The sequence below is a fragment of the Hibiscus syriacus genome, unplaced genomic scaffold, assembly GCF_006381635.1.
Source record: "Hibiscus syriacus cultivar Baekdansim isolate YM2019G1 unplaced genomic scaffold, ASM638163v2 tig00111503_pilon, whole genome shotgun sequence".
Taxonomy (NCBI): domain Eukaryota; kingdom Viridiplantae; phylum Streptophyta; class Magnoliopsida; order Malvales; family Malvaceae; genus Hibiscus; species Hibiscus syriacus.
The window spans coordinates 323,445-335,129 of record NW_024063106.1 but is presented as its reverse complement, the minus strand read 5'-3'; the positions used below and the strand labels follow the sequence as shown (position 1 = coordinate 335,129).

The 11,685-nt window shown below is 36.3% G+C and overlaps 3 pseudogenes; 1 reads left to right on the top strand and 2 right to left on the bottom strand.

Moving 5' to 3' along the window:
- Positions 1 to 243: 243 nt before the first annotated feature.
- On the bottom strand, positions 244 to 4,705 carry LOC120163967 (annotated as a pseudogene).
- A 1,418-nt stretch (positions 4,706 to 6,123) lies between these two features.
- Positions 6,124 to 7,865, top strand: LOC120163934 (annotated as a pseudogene).
- Positions 7,866 to 8,964: 1,099 nt separating this feature from the next.
- On the bottom strand, positions 8,965 to 11,416 carry LOC120163945 (annotated as a pseudogene).
- Between the last annotated feature and the right edge of the window lie 269 nt (positions 11,417 to 11,685).

Sequence of the window (11,685 nt, the reverse complement as noted above, 5' to 3'; positions counted from 1 at the left end):
CAAACTCAAATTTTCAAAAAAAAAAAAAATCCAGATCCAATGGCCTTTGGGTAAAAATGCCATACCTAGGCATAGTTTCAGGAAAGTTAGAAAGAACTCATATAAATTGACCCAATTAAGTAATCAGTCAATTTATGAAAAAAAGAGAGAAAGAAACTGATAGCTACTCTGTGGATCGACATTAAAACAGATCTAAAGAATATAGATGTCAAAATCATAGCTCATGGAAGCGCGAAATCTATAAAATTGACATTCAAAAGTATATGAAAATTGATTTGAAATGATGATACACAAGGTCAAGACCCAAGAGTCAATAATCATAATCGAACGAAATGAGGCAATTATGGATCTGTCACCAACCGGAGAGCTAATATGGATGCCTCGGATTACATGTCCGACACGGACCAGAGGTATGCTTCCCTTTCCGTTGCCCGTTTCTCGTTCAATTTGGTGAACATTTTCTTCTCAAAACCTACACAGATGCCGAGCAGCAGCCAATTAGCACTTGTCAAACTAAGACTTAAATAATGATGAAACATTTTGTATACCAATAACAAAAATGACTTTACCATTACTACGATCAACTCCGTCCCAATGTCTTCCTGGTCTTATACCATATCGATTTGGTGCGGCATCTAATTTTCTTACTATCCAACTATGTGGAGGAATATCTTGAGGAACTATAAACCCTGATTCCTTCATCTTCTCGGCATCCCCTATGTCTTTAAGAACTGGCTCAGGTTGCTTTTTCTACAATATTTCATAAACATGTGTCAACTTAGTACTAAACTACCGTATTCTTGTTAGCATCGAACAAGTAGTTAATTACCTTGACCAGATGTGCCATAGGATCACCCCATCTTAGTCTATCCTTCAACATACTGTCGAGCTCTGGGTCATCCCTGCAAGTTGAAGCCATAAAATATGAAAATTGCAACATGCACCAATATAGGAGGGGAAAAATAATCTGAATCAACTTGATGATACGATGAAGTAACAAGTACAAGAATTACAACTCTACATTTTTTAGAATCTGTTATCTTACCTGGTTCGAGCAAATGGTTTATTCTTCTCGAGTTCTAATTCTTGCAACCTAGCGTCAGCTTCCCGTTTCTGGGCTAAGCCTTTGCCCCATTCCAACTTTTCTGATAAAGAACAGTAAAAGCAGATCATTAATTTCTTGCTCACTAAGAACAAAGTAAACAATAAAGTTCACATTGACCACGAACACCGCACTAGAATTGGCTACAATGATCATAACCGAGAAGGAAAAAATGAGGCAATTCTGAACTCTACGGGTAACTTTTCCATGTACCTTGGGCTTATCTCTCCTCCTTTTCGTTTTGACTTAAGGTACTTCTTTTGATATGCGTTCCCCTGCAGGGATTCACGAGGTATGTGTGAGCCGGATGCAAATGTACATAAGTTTTCAACTAGATATTACTTAATAATGACTTGTAATTCACCTTTTATCTTATCACGAAATACAGGATCAGCACCTCGTCCGCTTACAGATGGATCCATCCCCTTAAACCTGACACAAAATAGACCAAAGAAATTAAATGAAGTGCATAAACTAAACCAACTAAAACGAAAAAAAAAAAATAAATGTAACCCAAGGGCTTCCCTCAACTAGAAAACAGAAACTCAAGTATTCAAGCACATGATAGAATCGAATTGGAAATTACATAAAGTTGGTTTTAAATGTTTTGGAATTTGTAATCAGATATGTGCAACCAAACTAAAACCACTGCTTCATGCTATCATCCAAAGCAAAAGAAAAATACAGAAGAATCTCATTTCATCAACAGAGGTATTTTACCAATGTCCTCATGGAAAAGCCAAGAGTCCCTACAACAGATCACTACATAACGGCAGTCACATGTAATAATTATTTCAACCAAAGAAAGAGCAGCTTCTGCAGTTTGTCTAAAAAGAATATTGACTGAAGCCTACATTGAACTCAAGACTACTCATCTATTGCAGAGTACCTATTTTATCCTATTTATATAACATTGCAAGGATGAAAAATGCAAAATGCTAACAGAACTATTTTCTAAAAATGAACTATATCTAGATGGAAAAAACAGAATAGGTACCTTAACCAATCATCCTTCTTTGTTTTGGAAATTTCTTCTCCGATCTCATTGCCAGAAATTAAACCAGTTTTTGGTTTCTGTTTCAAAGAAGCAGGACCGGCTGATTCCCTCTTACTTTCCTTGGAGGCGAAAGATCTGAATCATGAACTAACTCAGATGTTTGACGACGAGATTGTCTAGGTGGTGGCATATCAGGCTCGGGTGATTGGTGTATGTTGACGTCTTGACCTTTGCCTTGGCGGTGACATATCACTATCAGTACTTCTCTCAAAGGCTTCACCCTCCGTTTCGGTGAAGGTGTATCATTTCTCACCCTCCATTTCCGAGGTGGTGATAAATCAGCATCTGCTCTGTTTATTAAAGGTTTTGGTGAATGTGTATCATTCCGAGCCCTCCATTTACGTGGAGGAGATAAATCAGTACCATCTGCTCTGTTCACTAAAGGTTCTGATGATTGTGTATCATTCCGAACCCTCTGTTTCCGTGGAGGAGATAAATCAGTACCATCTGCACTGTTTACTAAAGGTTCAGGTGATGGTGTTTCATTCCGAACCCTCCGTTTTCGCAGAGGAGATAAATCAGTATCAATCCTAGATGCCTTGACTTGGGATTCTGGTAAATCAGTCTTAGCTGCCCTCCTACAAGAAGGTGATAAATCATCCCTACTTCTCCTTGGTGGTGACAAAACTTCTATATCAGAGTTTGAAAGCCTCAACCCAGGTTCTGGAGAAGGAGTGTCATTTCGTGTCCGCTGCCTACGAGGAGGGGAAATATCAGAATTAGGATCCGCTGTGTTAGCACGTTAGGAGAAAGCGAGACCCATCCACTACCGTCTTCAGCAATACTATTGTATCCCCTCCTCAACCTAATTTGCTCTAGCTTTTTCATTCTTTTCACTTCGATATCTTCATCTACTACGGGCGTCTCATCTAGGAAAATACCAAAGTTCATAATCAATAACTATCAACTTTAAATTCATTAAACTGAAAATAAATAATAATTACAATATAAAAAGAAGGGGAAAAAAACTTAAGAACTAACCAGGTGAATCATCTTCTTCAACCTTAACAGGTTTTTGCCAGATCGGGTCTTGATCAACAACCAACATGCCTGAGGATTCGGGTTTGATTTTCTTCTTTTTCTTCCTTTTCTTCTTCTGTTCCTCTTCTTCATTTTTGGTCTCGTATCGTTTTAGATATTCCTTCAAGCTTGAAGTTGCCATCACTACACAAATTCAATAAGATTATTAGGGTTTCAAATATTGCAAGCAAAAGGCAAATTCTGTAATCTTTCACTATTTTGAGCCCTTGGATTCCTGCCATGTGCACCTCAACAATTGAAGAATTTTACGAGAAGAAAAAGACTTAGAGGGCTAATCACATTTTGTTACAAAATATGAATAAGAAACACAATGACAAACAGTATCTGACCCCATAATTTTATAACTATCACTTTTGTTTCCATCAATCTTCTAAATGACCTAACAAATTAACCATGATGATGCCTAGAGTTAGACAAATAATAGAAGAAGAGAAAATTACCAACATGATATCTAGACTTTCAAATCTACATGTTCACTAGACCTCCTAGCAACCCCTGTTCTTAAAGCTTAGTCCAGCAAGCTAAAGAGCCACAACAATCAATAAAAACTAAAAAGAAGTCTTAAAATTGGCAGAACTAATAGCACTAGTAAGTAAATCAAATGATGCCATTTTAGGATCAAATGTCAATAAAAGAAACAGATACAAACAATTCAAACCTGTAAGTATATTGGATAAAAATAGCACTTGTAATAGAGAAACCTTCTATTGAGGAAAGCCAAATCATGTGATGGTTGTTTGAGAGTAATTTAAGGACAAAACAAACACTGGACTCTATCATTTTGATCATATCAATCGTTTCAATTACTGAAAAAACCAACTTATACTATAGCGTGCATGTGTGCGCACAAGACAGGAGAGGCTGCACAAAAGGGTAGTGCTTCCCTTTTCCAAATGATAGGGTTCCATGCTCATCCTGTGGATCCCTGACGGCCTGAAACGTCACACATCATCATCAATTGTAATATAACTACTGATTCGCATATCCATATTGCTAAAAAGAATGGAATTTCCCGATTTCCATTCTGCAGGAGCGGAGAGCAGATAACTCAAAATCTCTCTCATAAATTAATCAGAAATCAATGTCCAACTTAAGTTAGGGTTCAAATAGCAGTGCACGTAGCCGTGGCACGGCCGCTATTTTTCTGTGGCGACAACGTCCACCACCGGAAAAGACTTCAATATCGGTGTTAACAAATTTCGCATCAATAGCAGCGGATGGCTGGCGCAAATAGCAGTGTAATTTAAAATAACAACAAATATAACTGAATGATGCAGAGGCATAGAGCATGAAACTTAAATCTCTGTCATGAATGCAGTAGGAATCAATGTTCAAGTTAAGTTTAGGGTTCCGAAAATTTACCTTATTTAATATCCTGGTCTGTCGGAAACTTGAAGGCAGGAGCGGGGCTGAACCGGCGACTGGAGGAGGAGGGAGAGGAGGCGGAGAGAATAGGAGGAATAGAGAGACGAGGCTGGAACAGATCGGTGGCGAGCTCAGCCTTGTTGGCGGACGGAATTTCTAAAAGAAACTTTAGGAAAACATTTTTCATATATAATTTGTTTTGGTAAAAGCATTATGAACTTTAAATTTAGGTTTAATTATACAAGAGGCCCTCAAATTTTTATTAAAAAAGTTATATGATCGTTGATATTTTTTGCACTTAATGAGGTTTTTAAATTGAGAAAAAAATATATATATTTGATCTTTTGACTAATAGAATTACACGTTAATTGAATGACGTTGATGTGATAATCAATAATTGATGATGATGTGACAGATAATTTAAATTATCTTTCTGTCTAATTCTAAAATTGATTTAATTTTAAGTGATTTTAAACTCGAGTTAAATTTTAATATTTTATATTGATTTTGAATTAAATTTGATAATTTTAATCTCGTAAATTTTTGAATTAAATTGCATCGAAAACACAATATTACCCGGACTCGACTTGAGTCATTTACCATCCTACCCAAGACACCAAAATAACAACACCAAGTAACAAAGCTAAACAAAACGATGCAAAACGAACGAGGGACCATGAACAAAAGCCTGTCGAAAGAACCCGAAATGACCATATTAATGTAAGGGTTAAGAGGTTAAATATTATATTAATTTAATAAGTTATATTATTTTTCTAACTATAATTATTATTTTATAATAAAATTAAAAATTTAAATAATTCTTTTATGACCTGAACTAAATTATTTTAATGAATAAAGAATTTATTTTTTTAAAACTTTTAGGTTCGAGCATAATAGATCATAAAAGTGTGAATTTTTATTATCATATGGTTGAACATCTCTAAAAACATATATTATATTGTAATCACCTTTGATTAATAAAATATTTTTCCATTTTAAAAGGATTTGTTAATTATCTAATATGTAGAACATATAGTTAAAAGTTTTTAATTGATATCTCTTCTTTCTCCTAAGTAGAAATTGATTATAATAAAACAAACTCGTTAGTTAATGAATTTAACTTTAATAAAAATATATAATAAAACAAATTTAAAAAATTCTTAATTTTCTTTCTTTTCCTTACGTCAATGTTAGGTTTTTTTCTTCTTATTAATAAAATATTATTAATTATAGATATATTATAGTTTTAGATATTATTTTAATAAAATCAAGGGCTTGTTTTTATTTACATAAAAAATCGTTAATTAATTAAGATAGATGAATTTAATTAAACAATCTAAAAAACGAAATTTTTAATAATAAATCAGATATTTAGTTATATCGTAAAACATATTTCAAGAAAAATAGAAAACATAAACAAATAGTTAAAGCACAAATATAAATGGAATCTTTCCCCAGGCCCAGACATCTTTACCTTTTAGACTTCAATACAAGAAGCAGCCGAGCTAACCCTTATAAATACGATTGAAAAACCAAAGCTTTCAAAGTGCAGAAACTCGAGATTTACACATCCCACATTCTAAATTTCAACAAAAACCCATTTTTTCCCCGTGTCAAGAATGCAAAACAACAATCATAGCAGCCACCAATCCGCCAAGAAGAATGTGTTACCGAAGCGGATAATCCTAGTCCGACACGGCGAGTCGGAAGGCAACTTAGACACCTCGGCCTACTCCAAAATCCCCGACTACAAGATCTCCTTAACCGAAGAAGGCCGTGCCCAAGCCCGCCTCGCCGGTTCGCACCTCCGGGACCTCATTTCCGGCAATGTGTCTCGCCCGATTGGCGGGAGTACTTCTAAGTTTCCCCTTACGAGCGCACCCGATCCACGCTGCGGGAGATCGGGAAGTCGTTTTCGAAGAAGAGGGTGATCGGGGTGAGGGAAGAGTGCAGGATTCGAGAACAGGACTTTGGGAATTTTCAGGTTGAGGAAAGGATGAAGGTTAAAGGAGACGAGGGAAAAGTTCGGGAGGTCCTTTATAGGTTCCCTGAAGGTGAATCTGCTGCTGATGTTTTTGATCGTGTTTCAAGTAAGTTGTTCTTCATTGTGAAGTTTTGTTATATACAAAGTTCGCATTATTTTGTATGTAAATTTTGCTTGGGATATTGAGTTTCTATGAAGAAATGGTGATTTGTGAACTGGCTCATGGACATTAAAGCAGTTTTCTTTGAAGATAATGACTTGGAAAGTTTATTCATTGGTTTTGAAAGCAATATGAAAAACAATAATTAAAGGAGATTGTTGAAATCAATCCGATTCTTATTGGAATTGATACTATTTGGTAATGACTTGCTTTGCAACTTTGAAAGATATGAACTTTTTGGATGAAAATTGGGTTCTACTGTAATGAGCATGGATTTCATTTCCGGTAATGAGCTTATATATCTGTTTTATTGCTTCCTTGACCAAGTAATGAGCATAGATATCTTTGATATATGTGTATTTTTCAAATCTCCGCATAGAGAAATGCTGATGGAAGATAGGAAATAAGCTCAGATTGTTGTTTTCCCCAAGATTGAACTAGATATGAATCTTTTCAAGTGATATTGGAAAGAGATCTCAAATCTGTGGTTTAATATTTAATCTTTCTTGGATCGGAATAGTCGGTTTTGATATATAAATGTAATTAGTGTCGGTTGATGCAAAATCAAAGAAAAAATCATTGAAATTTGCAGGTTTTCTTGAATCTCTCTGGAGAGACATAGACTTTAATAGGCTTTACAAAGATCCTTGTCAAGACTTGAATCTCATAATAATCTCGCACGGTCTAGCATCACGGGTGTTTCTAATGAAGTGGTTCAAATGGATGGTCGAGCAATTCGAGCGCTTAAATAATCCCGGGAATTGTGAGTACCGAATTGTGGAGTTGGGACAGGGAGGAGAATATAGCTTGGCGATGAATCATACAGATGAAGAGATGCTGGAATGGGGACTCTCTCCGGATATGATACAAGACCAGAAATGGCGAATCACCGGCAAAAAGGCTGATTGGAATGATCATAGTACCTGGTATCTGAGGTCATTTTTCGACGAATAAGACTCGGAAGATGATGTTGAAAGTAATTGATATCCATTCTAAAATATATATATATATAGAAAATAGAAAAAAAGGTGTAGATACTAATTCTTTGAATGCAAAACTTGTATTTTTTGATACCCATGGGAATGTTCATTTATATAGATGGATTTAGCAAATGTATTTTCGTTTTCATTTTTTTTAATAAAATTCTTTTATAGCAGCCTAATGTTAGCAAGATCATCATTGATGAAAAACTATATGTTAGATCGAATGGATTTGTTTAAAGATATAATTAAACCAAACGGTGTTGAATTCTCCCTGTTTGCATTTGGCATGGAGAATCAAGGCTGCAATAATTCATTCAAATCGGTTCAGCTAATGAACCATCTGCCTAGGCTTTAACCAACAATATACAAAGAACAAATCAGGCAGTTAATTTTAGCTAGACTCTAGACTGTTGCTCTCATCTATCTTTGACCCTACTTTTAGAATCGATTTCAAAGGTTTCGGTTCTTCTATAATTTCTTGGTCGAACGACCCCATTTTTTCTGTTCTTTTCTTCTTACTTTTCTTCTTCTTGCTTGCTGTTGCAGTCATCTCCTCCACTATATCATTTATGCTAACCATTTTCCTGGGAGGTCGAACTTCGGGTCGAATAGAAGATGTTGCTGGTGCTTCATCCTCATTTTTCTCCCCATTCGATGTTGCAGAAGAAATGCCGCTTTCACTATGATTACATATTGGTCCTGGCTCTAATTTGGCCTGCAAACTTGCATCTTCAACTGGAGTTTGATCAGCCACGGGAAGCATTGCTTGATCAGTGATGGAGCTTGATATAGCCGATCCAGAACCGGGAGAAGGTAAATGAGTTGAATCCTGATGAGAACCTTGGCCTAAAGTGACTCTTTTCATGGCACATGTTGCTAGATATTTCGTGATGAAATTGTAGAGCTTGTGGCAAAGGCCGAGAAAGATTTGATTCATTTTTGTGGGATATGGTTCTAAAAGAGCATTTGGTTATTTTATAAATTTGATCAGCCAATGAGAACAGAGGGAAGATTTAACTCATTTCATTGATGCTTTACTTTGGATGCAAGAAATATTGCTTGGGGGTAATACTTTACTTTTCTTGATTGATTTCCTTTGTCTATTGGTTATTGCTTCAATACAAAGCATCAGGGGCTAACAGGATTTTCAGCAGATAAATTCGATAACATCATCGAAAATATATATGCATGTAGATCTCGGATTCGGGTGTGAGTATCTGATATGGTCCATATCACATATCATATGGGTATGTCTCCGGAATGGGCATGCTTAGTTTTATCTTGTTTTTGGATGATCTCTAAAAGGCCATGTCTTCATGCCCATGAAAGGATTTCACCGGACAGGCGGACACTAGTACTTCAAGAAAAATACGGAGTCGAAGCAACGTAGGTAGACATGGTTCTTCAGGTTCCTGAAGTTTCATCAGCTGCACCAGTGGGTGAACCAGGCACAAATGGAACAAACCCTCTTCCACCGAAGACCGGTCTCATGAATCTGTCATTGAATTTCCTCCACAAGCGATGAACTGTAATACTTCTACGGGACACAGCAGCCAGTTGATCCTCTCCCATGCCAATTGGTTCACCACTTTCAATCAACAGAATTCTCAAGTCTTCGAAGCTGGAAATATCAGTAACATCTGAAACATTTGGTTTTGCATGTCTTAATAGCGCTACTGCTTCGATCAATGGCTTTGTAATCGAACCAAACACCTGTTCCACAGCAACACACAGTATAAACGTTCCCGAAATGACGGGTTAAACAAGTTGCAGAAATAAGATTGCGGCGTTATGAACTAATTAGCTTACCACTGTGCTAAACAGGACTAGAATCATGGTACAAGTGATTATCAATGCAGAATCATCAGTATCTTTATTCTTGGAATTCGAAGAAAACTGCATTCGAGTATTCTTGATCTTGATATCAACAAAGAAACAAGAACTTTAAGTTGTTAAACCAAAACTAGGAATATGAACATTACCTGGTTATAAGACGGTGCAAAAAAGACAGCACCTCTCATGAGGCCTGCCCACCATATTACAAACTGAGGATTCAAAGATTTAGAAAAAGTTCAGATTAGAACCATCTGACAACAGTTAAATTCTTGGATGGTTGCTGTTATCACCTGCTGTCGGAACTTGATATTCAAACCGTCCTGTTTTTTGGTACAGTTGATGAAGTTTGTTACTGGGTACACAAATGCTGCCCTTCCAACTAACACCAGTGCGAACATTGTTAAGCTGACTGCAACAAAAGTTCCTGCACTGAATCCAGGATATGATCCAAGTTAGAATCACAAGGTATTCCAGCAGCTTGCTCGAACGACACATGAGAAAGGACAAAACACCTTGCATTGCTGGCTTTCCATTTGTCAATATCCAAGGTATCCATGCCCACATATAGGTATATACATGTTTCTGCAATGAATGACATTGTCGCAAACGCATACCTGAAAATGTCCACCGGTACGAAGAACAAGGATTAAAGACGCATCTTCAAACGTCGGGTAAGAAAAGAAGAGAATGTTCTTACTTTGTTGTCATCCTCGAGCTTTCGGTAACATTATGCCATGTGTAGAAGAAAACTGTTAAAATCCCACTGAGGTTCAGTAGCTGCAAGAAAAAAACAAGCCATGATCATCAAAGATCGTCATGATAAGTCATGACTGAAGAAGAAGATGAAATCGAACAAACACGAGATTCTCGTTTTCGTACCTCGGCCATTATATATGACAAATAGGCCATGACTGTAATTTTAAGAACAGAAAGGAAATCGAATCATTGCAGGTGAGTTGTTTAGAAGAAATATTAGTAAAAAATTCTCAAACAAAGGGCTGAAAGAGGGTATCAATACCTTCCAAAGTAGAGTGTTTTTATGATAAATCACTTAAAAGACCTGCCTGGAAAAGATTGAAAGCATATTCATTGGAAAATCTCAGTACTCGAAGAAAACCGAATGTCATGACTTACTGTTATACCAAGGAAGGTACTGAAGAAGAAGAGGTAAAGAAAAGTCCCCAACAGTTTCAAGGATATCAAGGCATCGATATTGTCCATATCGATCGATTGAACCGCATTGAAAAGCACGATCGAAGTGGCATCATTCACTACTCCTTCCCCGAATATAACACTGTAAAGAAAGGGTGTTTCATCTTGATTGAGAACCTTTTCAACACATGAAACAGTTCATGAACATTAGTGCAATAACAAACTTATATTTTGGCCCAAAAAGAAAGCTGGAACTTCTTCAAATATACCTGCAATATACACACGGTATCCGTTGCAGACAATATGGCACCAACAGCTGCATTAGGAAACTAAAAGCGTGAGTGCCGGAGAATCAAAGGATTGTCCCAATAAAACGATGAACCGGAATCGTTGTATCACCTAAGTAATCTTGAGTGTTCAAGGATGTCACACCAATTCTCTTGAACAGAAAAAAAAAAACCTGCAATTTTTGCAGCCAAATGTTAAACCACTGAAGCTTTGAGACAAGCAATTTATCTGCATAGCTAATCTTGAGTTTGGGGGAGCATGTCAAGAATTCACGGGTGGGGAATAGGTTAATAGCTAACTCCACACGGAGGGGATCGAAGCTCCCATAGGCTGTGTTTGGTTGTTAGCTGATACAAGGCGGTTGGTTACATTTTTCAAAATCATACCTAGTATTACCCTTCAGTCACTCGTCGTTAAAAAACTAACGTTGATATGGACATGTCACCATAAGATAATATCATGTCATCATTGAAAAATAAAAAAAATTAGCACGTCAGCAGTTCTATTTTTTTAACTGTGACCAAAATGAAATTAAAACATAACATTAGGTATTATTTTGGAAAAAATAGTTAATGATCAAAACGAAACCTCAAAAATAGTAGAGTATTAAATATGTAATTTACCTAAATACTTAATTCATAATTTAAGCCTAACACATGAATAAAAATATTAAATTCGTGTACCAAATTAAATCATGAACGTGTACTTAATTGTTAC